The sequence below is a fragment of the Triticum aestivum genome, chromosome 4A (assembly GCF_018294505.1).
Source record: "Triticum aestivum cultivar Chinese Spring chromosome 4A, IWGSC CS RefSeq v2.1, whole genome shotgun sequence".
NCBI lineage: Eukaryota > Viridiplantae > Streptophyta > Magnoliopsida > Poales > Poaceae > Triticum > Triticum aestivum.
Genome location: NC_057803.1, coordinates 733,596,398 through 733,607,121, shown reverse-complemented (window position 1 = coordinate 733,607,121; position 10,724 = coordinate 733,596,398).

Sequence of the window (10,724 nt, the reverse complement as noted above, 5' to 3'; positions counted from 1 at the left end):
CCGCCATCTCCCCCGACCCCGCCTCACCGCCGTCTCCCCCGACCCCATCTCTCTCCCCGCCCTCTATAAGCACTCTCCCCTTCCGATCCCTCTTGTTAATTTGCTTAGTATGAACCCTAGATATTTAGTGCTAGTTAGTATGAACCCTAGGCTATTTTTAGTGTTAGTTAGTTAATTTAGTGTTAGTTAGTTAGTTAGTATGAACCCTTAGCAGTAGTTCCTAGGTACTAATTAGTTAGTAAGAACTAGGTACTAATTAGCTAGGTACTAGTTTATTTTTATTTATAGTAAGTTTATTTTCAGTAAGAACTAATTGAATTAATAGAACATGTTAGTAAGAACTTGTTGCTATTTTTTTAGTTAAAGCAATTTTTCCCGTATCGACGTGGACGATGCCTATCCCGCATCCTCGTCGTCGAGTCGGTGGAGGACGACACCTGCTTGACCAGATGGGCCATGTCCGGGACTGGGCTCCGACGGGGTGGTACTAGGAGGCGCTACCTACCGGGGGGCGCAGGTTGGTGAGGAGCCAGTCTGTCGTTGACCCGAACCTTCTTTGGTGGCGGTCGCGTGGGCCAGTGATGATCCAGAGGCTTGAGGACTCCGCGGAGGTGGTGCGTCACCGTGTTAGTGAGGAGGACGCGCACGTCCGTCGCTACTTGTTTGCGTTGGAGCACAGGCCGTTCTCCAATACCTGGCAGGTTCTCCAGGGATCTCACTGGAGCTATGATCCCGTGATGGTTCCTTCTCTGTGGGTGTCCACCGTCCGCGACGATACCCGTCGTGTGCTAGGGTTTTAGTTGTATTAGTGATGTTATATGTATGACACTATTCATGATGTATTAGTGATAATATTCGGCGATGTACGGACGTATGAGATGATTTACTTTTACTTATTGAATGCATGCTAATATGAGTCCTATAAGATATTTTGAAATATATATCTTGTGTTGCTCAATATCCAAGTGGCCGGTCATGTTTGTAGGTTACACCACCGAGTGGCCTATGTTTTGCCGGAGTGTTGATTCATTTTCGTTCCGGCAAATTTCAGGCGCTCGATATGTCCTATTTTAGCAAAGGTCATGCCGGATTTTTCCGTGAATTGTGCCATGACTTGTGCCTGAATATGTAGGAAATATCGAGTGCCCCGGATTTGTGTGTTGAGTATCTTGGTAGTTGTCTTCGATCAATTTTCAATTAATGTTTTAACTATGAACATAGGAAATGTCTAATGACAAAAAGGATTTCGGTATTTGCAAATACTGCGAAGACGAGCGCGACCTGTGCGACGGAATCTTCCTAGATGATGATAGGCGCTTCAGCATCAAGCTGGACGAGAACTTCGAAGTGGATACAGTAAGTCACAACGACAAGTCTTTTTTCGTAATTAAGCATGACATCTGCTTCATTTGCTTCAACTTATTTTTTTTACTATTCTACTAGCGTATCCCCTGCCATGCAAGAGTTTTTGTATTAGATAAGATAGGTTTCAGTCATAGTATGGAGGAAAATAAAGTTTACTTGAACACCGAGCATGGTTATATTTTCCATGCAAAATTGTACAATTCAGACAACTACACCTATTTTGGATGCAAAACATGGTGAGCACTATGCAAGACTTATGCATTTGAGCCTGATATGGTTATCACCTTTGATATTCGTCCGGAAGATGATATTGAAGATAATACCGACATCTGGGTTGATGTGCAGACGCCTCCAGTTATACCATTATGTAAGTTTCTCAACCATATTTATGTATTTAATATTGTTTATTCAAAAATAGTTGTCAACTAATTTGTATTGTCAGCTTATTTCGGTGCAAGCAAACATGTCCAGCGCTTGGTAGACATGACCGTATACTGTCCTGGGGCTGAACTCAACTGCGAGGAGCTCAGTCATTATGTTTCATGGCTTGAGGATCTTGATACTGTCAAGATAAATTTTCTTCCTGCATTTAGAAATGTTAGTACTGAAAATGTGCGACCAATAGTGTTCGTAATGAACTACGGTCACATCTATTTAGGAAGGATGGTAAGATTTTTACTATTTGTCATCAGTGCATCTTTTCCATACATTATTTTTGAAACTAAACTTCATTGCTAAGTATGTTACCATACGATGTTCTTCAACAGAGACTCCCGATGAATGTTGTGCCTTATGGGATCGAGACTAAAGGTACCATGAGTATTATCAGCTTACGGTCAAGATATCCTACAGATTACTTTAGTGCATTCAAGATTAGCGATGGATGCTTAATAGTGCAAGACTGGACCAAATATGTGATGGGGGAGCGCAGAGAAGTACTAGGGGGCAGCAAACAGATGTGCTACCCACGATTAGGAGACAGGTTCATCTGCATGCTCCAGCTTGATCAAGGAGGAGAGCTATACATGTTTTATGTTATTTTACCTAAGAGAGAGCAGTAGGAGTGATTAGCTAGCTAGAAATGAGTTTGAGGATGATGATGTGCTACACTATATTACTATGATGATAAAATAGCTAGTGTTGGTGGTAATGACTATGATGATTATTATTAGCTAGTGTTAATGGTGATTAAATAAATACTGTTGGTGGTAATGACTATGATGATGATTAAATAGCTTGTGTTGGCGGATTAGATTCAAGTGGAGGAAACATGTGGTGCACATCGAAAGTACTACTAGTCCAAACTAGATCAAGTTTGGATTAGTAGTATACTTTTGACATGTACCACATATTGCCTCCACTTGAACCTAATCCACCTTCATTTGACACACTATTATGGACATAGTGATGTAAACCTCATAACTGGTATTGTACTAATATTTGTACGATGGCGCATAAATACACTAAAAATAAAAAAATAAAAAAAAGTACTAGTAGCGATGGACAGAAAACACGATGCAAGTAGTTACCTTAGCAGTAGTGTGGTACTGAACAAACGCTGCACCTATTTGTCCTAGCAGTAGCGTGGGCGGGCACGCGCTACTGCTAAGCAATAGCTGTAGCGCCTTATTAGTAGCGCGCCTACCCGCGCTACTAGTGAGCACAAAACCAGCGCTACTGCTAAGGTTTTCCCTAGTAGTGTTTTGGTGTACTTCAATCTTGATGGAGATTGCTCGAAACCCGGCATTGACATGGAGTACTCAGAAGCTTTGGCAGGAGATGGCTACTTGAGTGATCATGCACAAGATGACCGTGGAGGATGAGCGTGGTAATAACATCTACGACCAAGTCTTTGATTTCTAGGGTGAAAATGTTGAGCTTGAGCACCCACCTCTTGCAACCTTAACACTTTGTCCAATTTCATCATGAAATTCGTGATTGGTATATACTCATGTGCAGCTCCAAGATGAGTTGGTTGGGCACATGTGGACTCACATTGGCAACCAGTAGATCTTTGTTTAATTTCTTTTCATGCAAACAAATTTCGATTGGATTGTAAGACTATTTGATATTGTTTTTATTTTGATTGATTTGAACTAGTTGCTATGCTTGATTTTAGTATAAATGGCATCCGGCAGATGAGATGCTATCGAAATTCGGCCGCTTGTTGGGCGCACGGCGGGCGCATCCAGAAATCCAGGCAGACTCTGCCTTATTGTCATCCTCGAACGGATAAAATCGGGACAAAACGAATATTCGTATGGGAACATGCGTTGGAGTTGCCCTAAAGGAATCAATCGTCGTGGTCCATTGAGGTAATCGAGTGCTATGGCATCACTCCATATTGTGGTCGAATTAGCCAGCAATGGCAAGAGGAGAAAGTATACTTTTCGAAATCGTTATCTTACTTCAGAAGAAAGTATACTTTTTGAAATTGTTATTCTTACTTGAGGCTAACGTGTGCTTCGCCGTGGTGATTTTTATTTGTGGAAGTGTCTTCTTTTTTCAAATCTTGATCTGATTATTACTCCGGCAACTCACGCACGTTAACAAGCTTGAGTAATTTCCAAGTTTGTAGCACACCAGGAGCCTGTCCGCAACGGCACCCTTGACGCATGCTTCAACTAACATATTTATGAAGACTCGGCTGCTGCAACTCTATGGAGCTTTGTGCAAGCTGCTAACTAACATATTTATGAAGACTACTAACCAATGTACGTACTGGCGCGTGCACACACACACACGATGCCACACGACACTCATAACTTGGCGTGACTAACTGGTGGTGCATTGCTGCAGTTTCAGCTACATGCATTAATGAACTAATGCGACAAAATAAATATGACGCCTATACACAAGAGTAGAGACACTGTAAAAAAATGTCTAGAAGCATTCCTAGAGTGAAGAACAGGTGAACGAATTCGATCTATGTAGTCTGGTTAGAAGCTCTCTTGCTCCAGTCTTCTGTTCGATAGAGCTCTTGCAAGCCATGTTAATTCAGTAGGTAGATAAGGGTTTCCAAGCTTTTCATCTTTGAGCGTCACTAAAAATGCAATGGTTACGAAAAATAATACTCCCAAGTCAAAATTGCAAAACAATTAATCAGCAATTTACTCTTTCTACTCTAGTACAAACACAGTGACCCTTCTATTCCTGCTTGCGGATCAATGAACAACATCTCTCTCTCTCTCTCTCTCTCTCTCTCTCTCCACACGTGCATAAGGAGGCAACCATTATAAATGAAGTTCTCGCAAAAGAAAAACCATTATAGATGAAGGACTTCCCTTGCAAAAATGTTTCGACAAATTGACTATAAATATTTTCTGGAACCAATATTAATTTAGCAGGACTAAAAAGTTTATATTCCACCATTGATCTAACTTGTTCTCTCCATTCTTGATTTTCATATAAACAACTATTTCTCATACATGAATTCTCAGGAACATGCAAAGAGAAACAGTATATATATATAATATGTCCTTTGCATGTATCAGGATCACCGAGGTTGAGCACCTTCTGCTTTCACCAATTATCCTAGTAAGAACAAGGCAAGAGATAAGATATGTAACTTGAGAATAGGAGACATCAGGTAGTGTCGCTGATGACAAGTCACATGGTTTATACCAAAAGTTGAGATGTCCCCCTAAACATCTCGCTATTGATGGATATAACACCTATCAGCTACCACTAAATAAATGATTCGTCTTAGCATGGACTTTGATTAATGGTACACAGGAGATAAAGAAACATCCAAACCACCTAAGCAATCATCCAGTATGTCACATTCTATATAATATGTGTATACCGCCTCAGCCCTTACCTTAGCTCTTCACCCAATTACATGTGTTTGAGATAGTCATTATCACGTGAGAGCATGAGAAAAACATTCATGATGATTTTTGCGTTAAAAGAAATAAAAACGCTTGTTATTTTGAGAATAGGAGATGTCATGAAGGAAATAGTTTGGATGAACGGAAGACGAAGTACCTCACGGTGCGATGCTCCGGGGAAAATTTGTGATGCTTGTGAAAGGGACGTGGCAGTGCTTTGACATGCCTAGTGCGCAGCTTGCTGCCTTTGCAAGTATGTCTTCCTTTCGGTCGACCAAAGTCAGGCTGCATTTCGTCCAGCTTGTCTTCACCTCCTTCTTGAACTTTGAACGAGGTCCACATATAGTTCACTGGCACATGTGCTCACTGCAAAGCCTCGGGCCGTCATGGCACTCCCTGCTCAGGTGCATCGATGGAGGCAGATCTACAGTAACAGACCAAGTGACACGAAACAAAAATGCCTCATTTCCTACACACAACTTGATTGAATAAGTGTCTATATTTGAGCTTTTAAATTTTATTCTAAATAATTCATAATACGCACAGCAATTCCCCTCAGTCATCTGTTTGGTCATCTTCCATTCACCGTGTCACTCCGTCCCACCACTTTCATCTCTCTCTCCACTTTAATCTCTCTCCCTCTCTCTCTCCAGAAAAAACACGACACAGTGGCCTGGTGTTCCCCGGTAGACAAGGACATGTAGGTGAGGGTTGCCGGCGACGAGCTGCACTTTATCCCGGACCAGATGCTATAGTGGAGGCTGCAGCGGATGCAGTCCAGCATCGACGGAGGTATCGCCGTACGCCTCCCGGATGGCTCTCCTTGCCGTAAGCAGCGACCTGGAGCATCGCCAGGCTGCTGCATCGTCAGCCCCGGCCACGCCATCGCCGTGGGCCTCTTCCTAGCTCCTGGAGCTATCGATGTTGTTATTAGTGGTGTGGGATAGGAGCGTCACTACTGACCACATATCAGTGATGCCATACTAGTGGTGTGCGCCTAGTGTGCCACTAATGACGATTTTCAAATGCCACTAGTGATGGGAGCGCCACTGTTGAAGACCACATCGTTGCACACCTTCTAGACATGCCTTAGGAGAACAAATAGGCTGTCTTTCAAGGAGGAAGTGGTAACCATGGCCGGATGAGCAGTGGAGATAACCTAGTTGATGGAGAGGAAAGGACAAATGTTGAGTTGGTTCCAAACCGAGGGCGCTCGTGTGTAAGAGACGAACAAATGGACGGAAATTTCATCTGCGAAAAGGGGAGAAATTCTTCACGAAGCGGTTCACCTGGGTGTAGGGGTGGGCATATTAACCGAGGACCGAACTACCGAATCGAATAAACCGGCGCCGAAGCCGAAAAGACCGAAACCGAAAGTTTTGGTTTTAGTTCGGTCATCATGTTCCAAAAACCGAAATTAATCTGGGTAATTCGGTGTCATGGTTTTGTTACCGGAAAGGACCGATGAAACCGAATATACAGGCACGTGCACTCAAATCTACGTAATGGGCCAACCCACAGCCCAATACATGTCCCGTAGCCCACTAGATGACCGACTTGCGCGGCTGCGCCTCAAGCCCTCGACTATTCTGCCTTCACACACGATCCCTCCCCCAGCCTAACCCTAGCCGCCGTGCGCTGCCTCTACCTCCCTCAACCACTGGAGGCAACAGCGGTGGCGTGAACTATGGAGGACACATCCCTCTTCCCTCCTATCTCCCGCTTTCTTTTTGATTGCCTTGCGTGGGTATCTTATTGCTGATTTGTTCACCCGAAGTTCTTGTTACTTTGGTCTGATTTTGTAATCACAAGATCTTGTCTTGCGTGTGTACGCAATGTTTCTTTGCAGATCAATTTCTGAAGCGTCGCTTCCTTTCATTGCTTTCCCTAATCTATCGGTCAATTAAGTCTCGACCGAGGACCGAACCGAAATCTCGGTCCACCGAATCTTCGGTTAGGAGTTTTTGCAGTGACCGATCGGTCATCCTTTTCTCAAAACCGAATTTCTTCGAAAGCCGAAGAACCGAACCGAACGGTTCGGTTAAACCGAATGCCCAGCCCTACCTGGGTGGCCAGACGATCAGAAACTAAGAGACACAAAGATCTTGATCCTTATAGTGAGGTGTGTAGAACTCAAGACAAAATACTACTCCCTCCGATCCGTCCCATAATATAAGAATGTTTTTCAAGCTATCTTACCTGAAAACGTTCTTATATTATGAGACAGCTTGAAAAATGTTTTTATAATATTGGACAGAGGAAGTCTGACACGTATAAACATGTAACAAATACAAACAGTATGAATAATAACTAATTTTTCTGAAAGAAACACATAGTTAATTTGATCCTTAGTACTAGAATAGTACATACTCTTTCTCTCTCCGTTCATTCAATCCAATTACATACCATTAATCATTAATATCTAATAGTGTGAAAATATCATGCGACGCCTTATATGATATGAATATCCTCAGTGACCGCACCCCCCGGACTACCAATTTATATATCACCACCAATTGTGCTCAGTGTTATCATTCATCAAGAACCAATCATCACCTTTTGTCTCCTACATGAATATTCAGCACATACAACGTGAACAAATAGGTTGACTGCCAATCTGAGTGTGTTCTGTCCATGTTTCAAAGCCAGCGAGGTTTACCATCATTCTCTTGTATATATCTATCGCTAAGAAAACGCACATGTAAGGAAAGTTGTTAGCTTGAGAATAGGAAACACCGGGAAGAGTGCTGGAATTTTGTCTATGTGGGCCTAGCCCAATAACAGTTTCAGAAATTCCTAATAAATCCTAGAGGCCCACGCAGCCCATTTGTGCAAGGCAAGAGGTGGAACTAAAGTTTAGTCTCACATTGCTAGTTTAGAGGGAGTTAGACCTCTTTATAAAGGAGGCTCCTTCCCCACTTGTATGAGCATGAGAACAAGAGGGACATCCACGCGCTCCTCCTTCGCCGCCGCGCCGCGGGTTGCGGGAATGAGCCAAGCCGATGTCTCAATCTCTCAGCGAGACGCACCAGAACTTCTCCTTCCTCTCGCCACCGGTTCCAATCTCCTACAAAACCGCACCTTTTGAGTCCTGTACGGGAGAAGGGTGATAAGATTTTTGGGGAGCGCTCAGCGCGACTACTGGCTGCTTCATCACGGAGGATCCGGTCGCCGACGACTACTTCCACAACCTCCTCGACGACATGGCAGGCGAGGACACCGACCCCAAGTCCAGCGCTTCTACTGCTGTTGTGCCGTACGTGTTCTTCTCCTTTCTGTTAGAAGTCCTGCTACAGTTTTTGGCTCTAGTTTCTGCCCTACGTATGTTAGGTTCTATGTCGTATAAGCAACTTCATCTAGTGTCTGTTCTAGATTGTTTAGCTCAAGTTCATATATGCAGACGATGTTTACCATCTCTCTGTCAGATTGCATGACTTGCTTTGTATTTGCTATTTTAGTCATGCTTTATCTAGTATTTCCGTTAGCAAAATTATTTGGTAAATTGCGCACATTTCCAACAATCCAAAAACCTTATCATAGGCAATTTACCCCAAGTGGTTTTGCTGCTTCCATGAGACCTCCTATGTTTGAGGGTATCCACTATAAGAGGTGGCGCGTGAGAGCAGTCTTATAGTTTTAGACCATGAGCTGTTATGACGCCACTCTTGGCAAACCCGAAGGAGAGCAAGATGCCCAACAGGCACAAGCTTTTGAGAAAATGGATACTCTGTTTAAGGCCGCTCTCTTGAGTGTTCTTGGTGAGAACATAGTTGATGCTTATGCGTCAATTGACAATGGAAAAGATATGTGGGACGCACTCGAGGCCAAGTTTGGGGTCTCGGATGCCAGCACTGAGCTGTACATAATGGAGCAATTCTATGATTACAGGATGATTGAAGAGCGCTCCGTGGTTGAGCAGGCTCATGAGATACAGCCATTTGCTAGAGAACTTGAGCACTTCAATTGCATGCTACCGGACAAGTTTGTTGCCGGGGGTATCATCACTAAGCTTTTTCCTTCATGGAGGAACTTTGCTACCTTACTGAAGCATAAGAGACAGGAGTTTTCCATTTCGGATCTCATTGGTACTCTTGATGTGAAAGAAAAGGCGAGAGCAAAGGACACATGTGCTCGAGGTATTGAGGGAGGATCTAGTGCCAATCTGGTATAGAAGAAAAACTTCCAGTCCCACAAGTTCAAGAACAAGGGAAAGCTTGATGGCAAAGCAAAGTTTGATGGGAAAAACAAGGCTGTACAACACACGAACTTCAAGAAAAAGAGTGACAAGAAGAAAGTTGCTTGTCATGTGTGTGGAGATCCTGATCATTGGGCTCCTAGTTGCCCCAATCTCTATGACAAGCGTCATCCTGGGAAAGGCGGCAAGACCGCTAATGTTGTCATTGGAGACACTGACATGAAGGATGCTGGGTATGGTATATTTCGCACTATTCTTTCAGTATGTCATTCTCCTGATTGGTTGATTGACACGGGTGCTAATGTGCATGTATGCGGTGATATTTCCATGTTTTTGTCTTATAAGACCGCAGGGACTTCAACCGTGCTGATGGGCAACAGTTCAAGTGCTTCTGTTCGTGGTGTTGGCACGGTCGATCTGAAGTTTACTTCGGGGAAGATCGTGCGGCTGAAGAACGTGCATTATGTCCCCTCCATCAATAAAAATCTTGTTAGCGGATCTCTTCTCTGTAGAGATGGCTACAAGCTTGTCTTTGAGTCGAATAAATTTGTAATATCCAAGTATGGAACCTTTGTCGGTAAAGGCTATGAGTCAGGAGGCCTGTTTTGTTTATCCTTGTCAGACGTTTGCAATAAAGTTGTTAATCATATTTGCAACAATAGTTTATCAAATGTGTGGCATTCACGTCTTTGTAATGTTAACTTTGGTTGCATGTCGCGACTAGCGAAGTTGAACTTAATCCCTAGTTTCACCAATGTCAAGGGATCTAAGTGTCAAGTGTGCGTGCAAGCTAAGCAACCTCGTAAGTCTCACGTGACTGCGGAGACAAGAAATCTTGCACCACTAGAACTTATATATTCAGATCTATGTGAAATGAATGGTGTTTTGACAAAAGGTGGAAAGAAATATTTTATGACGTTGATTGACGACTCCACTAGATACTGTTGTGTGTATCTTCTGAAATCTAAGGATGAGGCTTTGAACTTTTTCAAGATCTATAAAGCTGAAGTGGAAAACCAACTTGATAGAAAAATCAAGAGGCTTAGGTCCGACCGTGGTGGAGAGTATTTTTCAAATGAATTTGATGCTTTTTGTGCGGAACATGGTACAATCCATGAGAGGACGCCTCCCTACTCACCTCAGTCAAATGGGGTGGCTGAAAGAAAGAACCGTACTCTAACTGATTTGGTTAACGCCATGTTAGACACATCGGGTCTCTCCAAATCATGATGGGGGGAGGCAATATTGACAGCATGTCATGTCCTAAATCGAGTCCCCACAAAGAACAAAGAGATAACTCCATTCGAGGAATGGGAGAAGAAAAGGTTAAAACT